The sequence below is a fragment of the Jatropha curcas genome, chromosome 2, assembly GCF_041381405.1.
Source record: "Jatropha curcas cultivar XTBG-Jc1 chromosome 2, XTBG_Jcur_1.0, whole genome shotgun sequence".
Classification (NCBI taxonomy): Eukaryota; Viridiplantae; Streptophyta; class Magnoliopsida; order Malpighiales; family Euphorbiaceae; genus Jatropha; species Jatropha curcas.
This window is the reverse complement of record NC_143152.1, coordinates 17,001,012-17,016,203: the sequence shown is the minus strand read 5'-3', so window position 1 is coordinate 17,016,203 and position 15,192 is coordinate 17,001,012. Positions and strand designations below refer to the sequence as shown.

General features: G+C 30.1%; 1 non-coding gene across 1 annotated transcript; it reads left to right on the top strand.

Annotated features, from left to right (window-relative positions):
* The first annotated feature begins 11,797 nt into the window (after positions 1-11,797).
* LOC119370930 (small nucleolar RNA R71) lies at positions 11,798-11,904 on the top strand. Its single transcript, XR_005178486.1, has one exon. It is a non-coding gene; the product is annotated as a small nucleolar RNA R71 (small nucleolar RNA).
* Positions 11,905-15,192: the final 3,288 nt, after the last annotated feature.

Here is a 15,192-nt window from a genome sequence, read left to right as displayed (position 1 = left end):
AGGATAAAAATCAATGACATAATTTAAACAACCAAGAAATCTCTGGAGTTGTGTTTTATTAGTGATTTCATCATGAAACTTTTCTCCAAATACCATAGTTCTTTCTATAAGTTGAATCATTCCTTGTTCAATATAATGTCCTAAAAACCTGATTTTAGTTTTAAATAAATCCATTTTTGTTTTACTAAGTGCTAAACCATTCTTTTCTATAATCATACAAAAAGTTTTTAAATGTTTAAAATGGTTTTCAATAGTTTGACTGAATACTAATACATCATCAATATAAACTATACAAAATTTGGAATAAGGGTTAAACATATCATTCATTATTCTTTGAAATTCTGAAGGTGCGTTTTTTAATCCAAAGGGCATTACATTCCATTCATATTGACCAAAAGGAACTGTAAATGCTGTTTTATATCTGTCCTTAGGATGAATTTGTATTTGCCAATATCCTGATTTCATGTCAAATTTACTAAAAATATTAGCATTGTATAATTTCTTTAAAAGATCTTTTTTATTTGGAATTGGGTATCTTATCCATTTTAATGCTGCATTTAGTGGTTTATAGTTTATTACCAATCTTGGTACTCCTCTTTCTATTTCTGCATTTTTATTAACATAAAATGCCGCACATGACCATGGGCTTCTTGATTTACAAATTAATTTTTTAGTTTCTAATTCTTTGATTTCATTTTTACAATGTTCTATCAATTCAGGATTCATTTGAATTGGTCTGGCTTTAGTTGTAATAGTTTTTTCATCAAAATTAGGTTCATATGGTAAATCAATTATGTGCTGTTTACGATTCCAAAAAGCATTTGGGTGATCTGCACAAAGTTTTTTCTCCATATAATCTTTTAGGTTTTTTATTTTATTTTGTATAAATTCTGTTTCTAGTTGTTCTTTAATTCTTTTTAAACACATATTATTCTTTAAATCTTTTAAGTCTTCTTCCTTAGAATTTATTAATGAATTGATTTCTAATGTCCTAATAGAATGAGCTTTTGGTAAATTTAAATTCTTTCTTTTAGGTTTCTCTGTAAATTCTAGTCTAACCGTTTTATTTCTTATTTTGAATTTAATACAATCTTCTTTAACTGAATAAGGTGTTATTATATTTATAAAAGGTGTTCCTAAAATAACCATATAATTTAATTGGGGAGAAATTAAAAACATTGTTTTTATTTCTAAATCTTGATTTATAATTAATGCTTCTACTTTGCCTACTATATCTAATTTAGTTTTATTTGTTGTGCTTAATTTTTCTTTAGTGTTTAACCAATATCTTTTAGGTACTATATCAGATTTTATACAATTTTAATCTGCTCCTGTATCAAATAATGCTATTGCATCTATAATAAAATCATTTGCTATTTTAAGGTTTATTTTTACTAAATATTTTCTTGAAGTAATTTCTTGCAAGAGAAATAGAAAATTAGGATTTACTTCTGTTTCTTCTTCTGAGTGGTTTATTTCTTCAATTTTGTCATCATCTGGTTCTTCAGAAGAAGAACTAGATATGAGTTGAGATTCTAATAGCTTTATTTCCTTAGTATGTTGTTGGAATTGTCCTTTTAATTCATTGACTTCATGCTTTAGATTTCTAATTTCTTTTTGTAATTCTTTAGTGGAGATTTCCATTTCTACTTTTTTATTTTTATTTAATATAGTAGTCAAATCATATGTGTTAGTTTGGAGTTTAGGAGTTATTTCTTTGACTTCTTTTTCTTCATCAAAACTTTTTATTAATTTTTTAAGAAGTTGGGTTTTTGTTTCAATATTAGTTATATTATTTACTACTTCTAAAAGTGTACTTTGATCTTTAGTAAGCATGTTTATGGATTGTTCTGAGGAACTGGTTGATGTACCTAATTCATCAATTTGATTTTCACTTTCTAGTATTTCTGATTCTGAGGTGTCTGAATCGAGATACAATTCATGAATTTTATTTAAGATTTCTTCTTCTAAATTTAATGCATTTAATTTTTTATTGAATCTACAAAATTTTGACGTATGTCCTTTCTTACCACAATTATAACAAGTTAAATCTTTATAAGAAGTTTTATTTGAAGGTTTATATGGTTGCTTCCTTTTATATTTCTTATGAGATTTTGGTTTTTCTTTCTGATAGTATCTATCTTGGCTTGGTTTAGACTTGTATTGTTTTTTATAAGACTTGTGTTTATAATGTTTTTTAGGTTTAGGTGGTTCAGAACATTGACCTCTACATTGTTGGGTAGATGTCATGCCATAATCCAACTGTTTACAAAAAGATCTTAATTCTTGTTTAGTTTTATGTAACTCGTATTTTAAAATTCTTTGAAGTTTTAAGTCTTGACAAATTTGTAAACCTTCTTTTTGAATAATACTGATTAATTGTCCATATGTCAATTTATTATAAGGGATTGGGTTACCAAATTGCTGTTTTATATAATTTCTAACTTTTTCTCCTAAGAAGAAAGGTAGTCCAGCTAAGAACTTTTCTTTCCAAAAAGCTTGGTTGGAATCCTCTCTTAACATTAATCGAGTAAGAAAAGTAGTTTTATAATATTGAAAATCACTTAATTTTTTACATTTTAGATTGCTTAATAATTCTGCATTTTTATCTTTTAAATGGGATGGATCTCCTATAAAATGTAATGAAATAGTGAGAATTAATGTTGATACTGCATCTTGAATAGGTTCACCATTTTCATTATAGATTGGTTCTCCTTCATCATTTACTTGAATAGAATTTAATATTTCTAAATGTTGTTGGTCAGTTAGGTGATAATCCCACCAACCTTTTAATTGTCCTATAAAACCTGCTATAATTATTTCTGCTATAGCCCTATCTGATATAATTGACTGAGTTTTATAAGCATTAGCCGCCATAGTCATTTGTTGTAATATACTTAAGATATTATATTCAGATAATCCATCTATATTCTATTCATAAATTGTAGTAGCATTATATTTAAATTGAGATATATAATTTGGTTTATCTATTAAGCCTAAATCTGGTGCTCTATTTACTATTTCTCTATGTAATATGGGGTTAACTTCAAATTGTTTTAGATCTCCTGATTCAGGTTCACTGATTTCAGATTGAGAGTGTTCTTCAATTATATTTATATTTCTAGATGTTTGAGGGGTTTCAGGTGCTACTTGTTGGGTAGATCCTGAAAGTAATTCAAGTTTACTGAGTTGATCTTTTAATGTTCCCAAAAATTTATCTTTGAATTCCTTTTGACTAGATTGAGAAATTTGATATGGTTTAAAAGTATGAGATTTTATTTTTTCTTTACCCTTTACTTGATTTACTTGATTATCTATAAGGGGTTTTTCTTCTAACAAGTTTTCGATTCTTTTAATTGTGTATTTAAACAAATTAAACTTGCATTATTAAAATTATTTTGTTCTATTAATTTTTTATCTGTATCATTATCTCTACCTATTTTATATGGGGCACAAACAATTTCATTATCTTGATATTTTAATTTACTAATTGTTTTAGGGGGAAAATCACTTTGTATAATTCTATCATTTACAATCCATTCAGGTCTTTTATCTCTAACAGTAATAGGATTTAGACTTTTATTGGAACCATTTTCTTTAGTTAGTGCAAACCAATCAAAGAATTTAATTTTAGTTTGAGTTGTGAGTTTATAATTTAAATATTCATCTTTTAAATCCTCAAATGTATGAGTTTTTAGTATTCTATTTAATTTCATCAAATTTTTAGTTTTGGTTATTTCTTTTATGAGTCCTTTCTCAATATCTTCTTTACTAAGTACATTTAGTTCTCTATTTAGCTCATGAATATTTTCAGTTATAGTTGAAGCTGTTGGTGATTCAGGTGATGAAGGTGCTAAGTTTGATTGCTGATTAACATAATTTTCTATTGGATTATATACTGCCTGTGGAATTGAAGAACTATAATCAACTCCTTTCATTTTAAGAGACTGACCGAAATTTGGGATATCAGAAGTAGAATACCTGGGTTTGACTAATGTTTGAAGAATAGGTTTAGGTTCAGTTTCTTTATATTTTGCATAAATGACTGAAGGTATGTTTGAAGAGGGTTTTTCATTATCATCTGTGACTACAGAAGATGATGACCCTGTGTATCTTGAACTTTGACTTCTATTAAATTTTAATGTTACTTTACCATCTTCATATTGTTCAATCTTTTGTAAATTTATATTTGGTTTTACTTTTTCTGGAATTGGAGGAGGCACTATACCTTCTAAAATCCTTTCTTCTGGTAATGTGATATCTTTCCATTGAATAGTTTTAGGAATTACTGTATTAGTTTTAGTCAAATCTGTTTGCAGGAATCTTGTTTCTTCTACTTTAGGTTGTAACTTATATTTAGTACCAAAAGCTGAGTTCATTGCTTTATGATGAATTTTATATATTAATGCTATAGGAATTGATCCTTGTTTCATTTTATAATTATGGGTTTTAATTTCTAAGACCATGCTTTCTAAAATGTTTAAATCATTTAGTGAGATAGTCATATTTGGGTATACTTCAAAGGATATGGCTCCTTCACTTAAACTAGTTTCAACTGATCCTAACAAAGAATCTTGAAAGTTTACAAATCTAGCATCTCTTACTACTGCTAATATACTTATATTTAATCCTTCTCGAGTTAAAGGTTTTATACCTACTTGGATTAATCCTATATGACTATACTTATATTTTTTAGCTTTATGTTGTTGTAATGTTTTAGAAGAAAGAAGTGTAATTCTTTCAAATGGTTTACTTAATTGAAAATCTCGTTCTTCGGTTTTTATTACATAATCAGTTTTCCATAAATTAAATTTAGAAACTTTATATATTTGTTCTTTATCTACTTTAGGTATTTCCCATTCATCAATTGCTTTACTAAAATCTTGTAAGATTAATTCATTTCTATTAATTACTCTTTTAATTTCTGAAGATTCAGAATCATCTGATTTAACACTACTAGCCGATCTACATAATAAAGGATCCATTTTAGAATATCAACAAGTTGCGGTCACTGCCTGTTATACCCTTTCTCAGCCCAACACATTGGCTATTCACGGGTTCAGTGGCATACCCAAAACTCTCTATGATATTTTTAAATGGATTACTTTCATATGAAGCCTACCAGTATTGTTCAAATCATTGGCTCTGATACCAACAAAACTAATACAGAAACAAGATTACTTATATATATATATATAAAATTTGATTGGATGTTTTTAAATTCTTTTAATAGATAAATACATACAGATAACTAAAGTATTTAAAAATTTAAAATTTTACTATTATTATCTTATTATGTCTAATTACTATTCTTTCTATACTCAAAAAAAAAAAAAAAATCTTTCTATTAAGAAATATAATTTTATTAAGAACTTTTTTAAATGATTTTATGATTTTGATCCTAAAAAAATAAAAATGAAAATATTATTATTTGTAAATATTTAATTTGATTTATTACATTAGTTTCTCATTTTATTGTTAAAATATATTTATTTACTAAAAGAGATTATAGTGAAAATTACTAACAAAACATATAGGTTAATTATAAAACGTAAAATGAAAGGTATAAGATGATTGTTATAAATCAATTTGGTACTTAAACAAAAAATAAAAGCAACTAGCGTGTAATAGAAAACTATATGAACCAGTATGTTAAAGAGAATATAAAAAACATATTTCATATTTAAATTGCTATTTTACAAAGAGAAACAAATATATTAATTTTTTTTAATGAGATAAGACAGGGCAAGACATATAACTAAAAAAACTATTTTACTGTATATATAAAAATCACTATGTTTATTGCAATCTAAATAAGAATTTATACTTTAATTATATAAATTAAAAAAGTTAAACGAGTATAAAAAATGAGCACACAACGAGTATAGTCAACGTGCATCGCACGTCATAAAAAGAAGTAGTAAATAAAAAAAAGAAAAAAAGAAGAAAACAAAACCTAGCCTAGCGTTAAAAAGGAGAAGAGGCGTAGCCTCCTTATGCATTTGATAAAAAAAAAAAAAAAAAATTGGAAAGGCCAAACCTCTCCTTCCACATTCTTGCTTTGATCCTTCATTTTCATAAAGAAAGACTAAAATCAATTCATAGAATAGTAATTTTGACCACTAGAATGTGGTGCATTTGCAATCAATTGAAGCTAATCAAATATTTTGGTGCATCAAAATCAAGTCAGTAGCATTTGATCAAGTTTTCGCAATTTCTAGATTCATGTCTTTAATTGATTTTGAAACTAATTAGTTTAGTATTAGCATCTAGTTGCATGAATACAATATTAGATTGTAATTTTGATGGTGTGATTTAATTTAATTGCAATTAGAAAATGTTGAACCTTCAAAGCTTGATAAATGCAAGGAGAAGGTCTAATTGAGTGCAATTGATTGCAGAATTATGCAGTTGAAGGTTAGTACTTAACATATGTGAGTTCAATTTCAATTTTTATCAATTGTGAAATTTGGGGTTTTCCATGATTTTAATTGTTTAATGTGAAATTGGTGTGATATTTGTATTTTAGTATATTAGTTGTGATCATGGTATGAAGAAATTGGTGAAGGTAAACTCCTAGCTATGAACACTAGGAGAGACCACCTATGGGGAGCCTAAATTATGCATGTTATATTTAGTTCATGAATTCTTGTTAAGTGATGTTAGGATGAAAGATCGATGATTTATATTGTTTGTTATGGTCAAATTATGTTGGAAGTCTCTAAATTGGTAAGAGGTCGAATTATAATGCACCAATGTTTGATATTTGTGTTTAGATTATAAGTATTGAGTTTTGGCTAATAATATTTACTAATTAGTGAGTTGAATAATGTGTTTAATTGGAAAGAATAAGTTTTAATGCTTATAATGGTATATTGGCTGAACCATATAAGTGACCATATTGTCATGTGTAATCTGTGATTATTGAGTAATATCTGATAATTAACTAAGGCTAGAGTCCAAGTAATTGTATGTGAAACTTGATTAAGTATAATTATAAAACCAGAATCATGTTATGACTTAGTAAAGGGATTTATGTCTAATTGAACTTGATTAGGTATTAAAAGGTGTAATTGGTTTAGTTGATGAATCAATTGAGTGATACGATGTCTAATTGCATGAAAAGACTTTCATCAACTTTATTACTCTAAGAGGCTGAACCTACATTGATGTCTATTAAGGCTGTAACTATAACATATGCATGGCTTACGTATAATGTTTAATTGGTCAATTATACTTAAATTCAGTAATAGTAGCAGAATATGGATTTTTGAGGAGCTAATTAATTTGAATAGGGGAATTCTAATGAATTAAGTGCAATTTTGTAAATTGAATGTATGATTATGTAATTAGAAGGATGTAAAGTTGTTGTGGTCTCTAAATTATCAGCACCTTTTCCACAACTATTTTTGATTTCCATAACTAAGCTGTGAAAATCTATGAGTTGTTTTGGTCTCGAAATTGTCAGCACCTTTTCCATAGCCATTTTTGATTTCCACAATTAAGTTTTCAAAATCTTTGAGTTGTTTTGGTCTCAAAACTGCTAGCACCTTTGCCATAATCATTTTTTATTTCCATAACTAGGTTATGAAAATCTTTAGACTCCAAGCTCTTTTCTCCATATCCTATCAATATATCTCCAAGCCTGCATAACCATTAAAATACCTCAAAGAATGAGGGAAAAGAGATGGTTAATTAAAATGAATAAAACACCCTAGGTCAATTATAAGGCATGTTTGATCAATAACTTAATTGACTTTATATGTGGTTAATTGGAGGTAGAGTCAATTAAGGTTTCTAATTTAGTGATGAAGCATGATTTGGTGGTTTAGGGTCAAACCTACCCTATGTTAACAATTGATGCAAAAATATAGTTAAATGGCTCAGGATGATGTCTCTTGTGTTAATTGGATCTGGTAAAATCTAGGTTACTTAGAGGATTAAATGTTTGTATCCTTGTAACACCCATTTTTCAATCGCACAAGACTAGACAAGGGATGCCACACTGTAGTGCCAAAAGCACTAAAGCACAATTATCAAAACTTAATTAATTACTATTAATAACAAAGTTAATGACAAAGTTTATACGTAGCTTCTACATTTACTGTGAACCCTTATTACTTAGAAAATAGTTAGGGTAAATTCTACAGAAAAATTGCAAGAGTTTTCCCTGTTTTTGGGATATTTGTAATGTTAAAATTCCTGTTTATTATTTGCTGGTTAATCTTAACAGAAGAAATATATATATAACCCAAAAGGTTATGCTCAAGTCCAAATTTCTCAAATCATCACATATAACTAGAAATATTAAAAACAATATTAATAATACCCAAATAGTCCTTAAATTCTTAAATTCGTTAAAACTCTGAAACCAATAAAATAACTAAAATCTTAAATTTATTACAAATCCCAAAATAAAATTTGAGTCTCAAACTCATAACTGTTACATGTCCAAAGTAAATTCAAACATAAACTCTAATAGTCCATACTTTGAAATGCAAGACTGTGAACTCCTTCCTCTGACTATGAGATCTCAAAGTCCAACTAGCACCTTCAAGCTGAAACCTAAGGGAGATAAACAAAATCTCGTGCTGAGTATAAAACTTGGTGATGTTAATCACATCATCTAATCACGGTGTTTGAACCATGCACAAATAGTATCATACAATCTCATATAGATACAAGTAAGATTCTCAACAAACATGGTTATAACTCGCAATCATTTTACACTCCGGTAACAAAATTATGTATGTTTCCAAATCCAGACAGTTAATCAAGATCCCATGCATAATTTAGATACTTATCCAAAAAAAGTAAATACCAAATTATTACAGAAATACATATTCACAATATGTAACATAAGATAAGCTTAGTCCCCCATCAAATATCAACTAGACAAGAATAACCCAATGCTTGTTTTTAAATCATCACCCAAATACTCATTTTAGATTATATCCATTTCATTTTAAGGCCTTATTAGTAACTTAGATAGAACGGAAGCAAAACGGATATCACGTCAACTAACAGATAGTAGAGCCCTTTGGGATTACTAATTGTTTTTATCACACAAGTATAAGCCTTTCAATTCAGTAGAGTGCGTCCGCTCGCTCATAAGACACCCATGTGTCTAGTATATGATCATAGCTCCAATATCCAAATGTGTATCAATAGCAATGCTATTATTACCCTTTGGGATTCATGCTTAAATCATGCTCAGTTTCACAATCAAGTAATCATATTTCAGAACCATTCACCTAAGTACATAATATATGCTCGATTATTCATAATTCTTAATCAATTTCATTTATGCTCAATTGATCTTACATTTAACAATTCACACTTCAATTACATAATTTGCTCATCAAGACATCATAACATTCTTAACATACTGAAACACCCCGTAATTTTATTTTCAAAACTTTCAAATTTTATTAAATCAAAAATCTCAATTTTCGACTCTATGGGCTATAAACACCAAACAATCTTGATTTGAGTCTAAAGTTTTGCGAGTTGGGCCCAAGCCCAAATATACTGTCGGAATTTGCGATTTGAGAACAATTAAAATTTTCAAGAAAAAAAATATAAAACTCCAGCAATTTAATCTATTATGAATATATATAAATTAATTATCCTAAAATCAAATATCATAACTATTAATATTTTTTTTTATTATTGGTAAATGGAGAAAATGTTACGGAACCTAACTAAAATAATCAAAATAAATCGAACCGGACTCGGAAATAAAATTGATTTTTCGAAAACCACACGAATAACCTGAAAACCAAATGAAAAACCAGCAAACCCAGCAAAATCGAGCCAAATCATTGAATCAGACCAAATCGGTTCGAATTGAACCAAAATGATTTAGAAACCGACTTAGTTTCTTCTTTTCTTCCTCTCTTCTTCTTCTTCTACGCGTGCGATAGCCTCTTCCTCCTCCCTTTCCTTCTTGTTTTCGGCCACCGCTTAACGAAAATAAGGTGGCAGTCGGCTCGTCTGGTGCTGGTGGTCGTGTTTCCAGCCTCCTTTCGCGCAAAAAGAGCTTTAATGGGAGCGAGACGGAGCTATTCTCCTTGACAGCTCGTGTTAACCAATTTCCAGTGATCCACACCGATTCCGGCAGCTTGAGGTCGAGGGACATGCTTCGATCGACTTCCCTCTTCCCGGAGATCTTTTTCCCCCATCAATTCCGGTGATAAAGCTCGGATGACGGAACTGCCATGAATGGCAGTGGCGAAGCCACTATCAGGGCCATCTCCGGCCAAAATAGGCACACCCAGTTCAAATGGAACACGCAATCAGAGTCCCCATAAGATTTCGAGCATTTTGTTATAAATATTGTTCAATTTCGGCCACAGTCGATTTTTCGGCCACCGTGGACGGCGGTGGTCCGGCGACCAGCTGGCGAGCCTCCGGCGAGGCACCAAGGGACAGAATTTTCCTCTCTTCGCGAGGATTGTGGAATCGTTGCTCAAATTTCAATTAGCACGCTCTAAGACTCAATTCTCAATTTTTGTATATAAAGCATTAATTAATTAATGAATTTACTTGAGTAATTAAGTAAATTAAATTGAATAACAAGAAATTAGGTTATTGGAATAGCCTAAATATATATAGAACATTTTTAGTCTTTTGTGAATAGATTAAATTAATTAGTATGCGGAAACTGTGATAGAAGGATATGTTTAGTTAATCGGTTTAGGATTTTAGAATAATGTAATTGCAAATTAGTTTAGAATATTGTCAAATAAATTACATGGACTATAATTATAATTAGAAGATTTGACATGGAAATAAAAATTTTTAGTTATTATTTATGTGAATTAAATTGAGTTGATTATTTGTTGATGGAAGAGCTCATTGAATGTTGAGTTACGAAGGTGGCGGATGGGGTATGATTGGTGATTATGGATATGGCGGATGGGAGGTGTTGATGTGAATTACTCGACGGATGAGCTTTGATATTATATTGATGAATCGTGATTTAGTCAAAATTTTAGGGGAGGTTTTGCCGAAATTTTGATAGAACTAGGCTAGTCTTAATTAATAATATTATTAATAGGTTTAATTAGATTAATTCTTTATCTCTACTTATATCATTATTATTATTAATATTCATTTATTTATTTAATTATTTATCTATTTTCATCATTATTGTTTATTGTTGTTATTATCTATTTTATTATTGTTGTTTATTGTTAATACTATTTATTTGTTTATTTGCATTTGAATGGGGATGTCTAATTGTGCATTGCATTACGATGTTTAATTGATTAATATCCTTGCATTTAATTGCAATACTTGATTAATTGTGTTGTGATAATGCTATGCCTTGTATGTGTGGAGTTGGGATGAAGTGGGTCACCATGGGTTTGTGAGGGCGGTCCACGAGACCGTTGGCCGTATGGGAGATCGGCACCCCGTGTGCATCTGATGATATGATACGGATAATCTGGTTAAATCTATCATACATTCTCCAATCCCATGTTGCCCATTACATCTGTCATAAACTTGCATAATAGAATTTACAGGATTTGTAGTTAATAGGTCCAATTTTCTTACCATATTATCTACCTTGGCATTGAGTGCTGTAATGGCATCTATTTCATAAACTCCTACAGTCTTCTTCCTTTCAGAGTTGTTTTGATAATGGCTATTGCTTGCCATCTCCTCTATCAAGTCATATGCTTCACCAATCCATTTTCTCTCAAAAGATCCACCTGCAGCTGCATCTAGAGTGATTTTAATGTTAGGAGATAATGCATTATAGAAAGTCTGTACCTGCAACCATTTAGGCAAACTGTGATGTGGGCACTTTCTCAACAAGTCTTTGAATCTTTCCCAAGCTTCGTACAAGCTTTCTTGATCATGGTGGGCGAATGTCATTATCTCATTGCGCAGTTTTGTGGTTTTTGAAGATAGAAAGAATTTTGATAAAAACTTTTGGGCTAATTCTTCCCATGTTGTAAAACTTCCAGCAGGGCAAGATTGTAACTAAGATCGTGCTTTGTCCCTAAGAGTGAAAGGGAAAAGTCTCAGTTTTATGGCATCTTCGGAAACACCATTCTGTTTGAAGATATTGTAAATTTCTAGGAAATTTGTGATATGAGCGTTAGGATCTTCACTAGGTAAACCTCCATATTGAATTGAGGTGGAAAGCATTTGGATAATTGCAGGTTTAATTTCAAAATTGTTAGCTTCCACCCGAGGTCTTGTGATACTTGAGGTTGTCCCATTAAGAGTAGGTGTTGTGTAGTCTCGCAAAGTGCGGACCGGATGTTGAGGAGGAGGTCCATTTTCTATTTCGTCTTCGTTGACCATGTTTGCTTGCTGTTCGGGTTTGCTTTCACGTGTTCTTCTTGCGGCGTTGTTCCTGCAACAAGTTTTTTTAATTTCTGGATCAAAGTTAGGGGTTCAGTCCTACCTGATCTTCTTTGCATAAACACCTGAAATAATTCCTAAAAGAGAATTAAATAAAACAAAAAGAATGTCTAAATTAGTAATAGGGTAATTAGTATTGATATTGATAATGTCAATCCCCGACAATGGCGCCAAAAACTTGACGGTGATTTTCGCAAGTATACGAAATCGCAACAAGTAATAAAGAGTGAAAGAGTATCGTATCCATAGGGATTGTATATCAAGTACCAAAATTGTGTTAACCTATTATTATTTAAACGACAATAAGAGAGATTTGTTGTAAGAAAAGTAAATTTTAAAAATAAAACAGAAAGGAATCAAACAGTCAATATTTAGACGAGAAGAAATCAAGGATTTTAAAACTATTAGAGATTTTGATTTCACTTAATTCTATCCAATTTATTTTATTAGTTTGTTAATCAATTTTAATTGTTCAAGTAGGGGAAATAACCCTAAAATCACTAACAAGCTCTCCCAATGTATTGTTAGCTATTCTAATCCGATCTAATTACCTATCTTCCGATAGCGCAATCAAACATGAATTAAATCATTAAGTTTTATGGTTTGTTTTGTGAATTCATAACCTAAGGTAATTAACTTATGAAAACCCCCCCCCATTAGCTTCCGCATCAAGTTATTATTCTCATGTAATTTATTACCTTTTTCATATCAAAAACCCTTCTCCCGATAGTGATTAATGAAATAAATCAATCCAGGGGAGAAACTCTACCTGGAAGCATTAAGTTCAATAATAAATTATATTATGAACAAGGAAAAGAAAATCTAATATTATAAATTGGAATCAAATTAAGCTACATCAAATCCCTAGTATAAGAGTTTTAGTTCGACATAGTAATTAAATAAAAATCAATAATAATTGAATAAAACTTCATAATCAATAATGAATAATGCAAAGAAAAACAAGATTAAGAATTTAGAAATAAAAACTAGACAACAGATACGTGGATGGCTTCCTTGAATCTTGGCACAAATCTTGGATGCTTGAAATCTTTGAGAGAGAGAGAGAGAATTATGTAGAAAAATACTAGAACTCGAGATGCCTCGACAATGAATGGTTCCTCTCTTTATATAGACCTCCTGGGAGAAAATCTGACTCTGTTTAGGAAATAGAATCCTTATTAAGTACGAAATCTTCTTTGGAGATCAATAACTGTTTGGGCTTTGGATTTCTTCTTAATTAGGACTCTTCTCTCTTCCTAAATAGGCTTAGATCTTGTTTTGCACGTCAGGAAAATATCTGAGGTGGGCCCATGTAAGTTAAAAAGACTGGCTTGAGTTTAGTTCAAGACAGCTTTGCCTTCGTAGCACGGGCGTGACATCTAGCACGGCTTGGGTGTGCTAGAGTCTGAGTCTGTGAATGATTCAGCACGGGCCGTGCTCTGCAACACGCTCAGAGAAGTACTTGTGGCATGGGCGTGCGCCATAGCACGAGCAGGGCATGCTAGGCTTTGACTTTCCAAGATAAATTGCATCACGGGCTTGCTAGCCTGAGGTCCTTTTCAGCACGGGTGTGCCAGATAGCACGGGCTAGCCGTGCTAGAGTCTGAGTCTCCACTTGATTTCCCTTAAGTTTAGCACGGGCGTGCTAAAGTGCACGGGATGGGTGTGCTAGAGCCTGAGTGTTTTGCTTTATAATGCTCTTTTCTGTGCCAAAACCTTGCAAATTTCTTTAAGATCAAGTGGATTATGATTCAAGGAAGCTTTGAACAAAATTATAATTAAAACGAAATAAAAATTAATTAAAGTGATAAAATTTACTAAAATTCCGAATAAAAACTATATTAAAAATACTGTAAAAATGACACCTATCAAAATTCCCCAAACTTAAACCATTGCTTGTCCTCAAGCAACAAAACTAAAAACAAAAGAAAAACACAAACTGCCAAAACTAGCTCACTATGGTTGGAGATAATTATTCACAAGTTCAAAAGATATCACAATTGTTAAAATATGAATAAATCAATTGTTTTCTATGCTAATTATATCTAAGCGAAAATTAAATTTTTTGATAAAACACGTTCCTTGATTTAAACATAAGTTAAAAAGATTTTCAACACCAATAATTATTCAGCCTATGACAAATAGAATATGAATTTTCACAAAAGTTATTTAACCTTTAAATAAGATGTTTAACAATATAAGTTTAACATTCCCATATGCAAAATTAGTCATCCCTTATCCACAATTGCAATGCATACAATTTAAAAGATCAAAAGTCTTTATTTAGGTTGTAATGAGGTTTTCGAGGTATAGATTTAGCTAATCAAAGAAAAAGGATAAAAAGATAGACAAGGAGTACAAAAGAATGTATATGAAACACCCCGAATTTTTATTTTCGAAACCTTTGAATTTTTATTAAATCAAAAATCAGAAATTTTGATTGTGTGGGCTGCAAGAATAATAAAATCTCAATTCAAACCCAAGTTTGCGAGTTGGGCCTAAGCCCAAATATACCATCGGAATTTTCGATTTGAGAACAGTTAGAATTTTCGAGAAATCACTAGGATTAAGTCACTACAAATATTCTCCAATTAAATTCCTTCAAAATATTCTTTATCTCCACAAAACTTTCTAATTTACTCCATAAAAAAAAATTTCTCAAATTTCCTTACTTAATATAACACCATAATTCACTATTCACAAATTCTCTAAATTCTCCAAAAATATTCCTTACTTACTTTCTACACATAAAAACCATGCATACATGCTCCAAAAATGTTAAATAAAATATAAAACATAAGTAGTAATTTT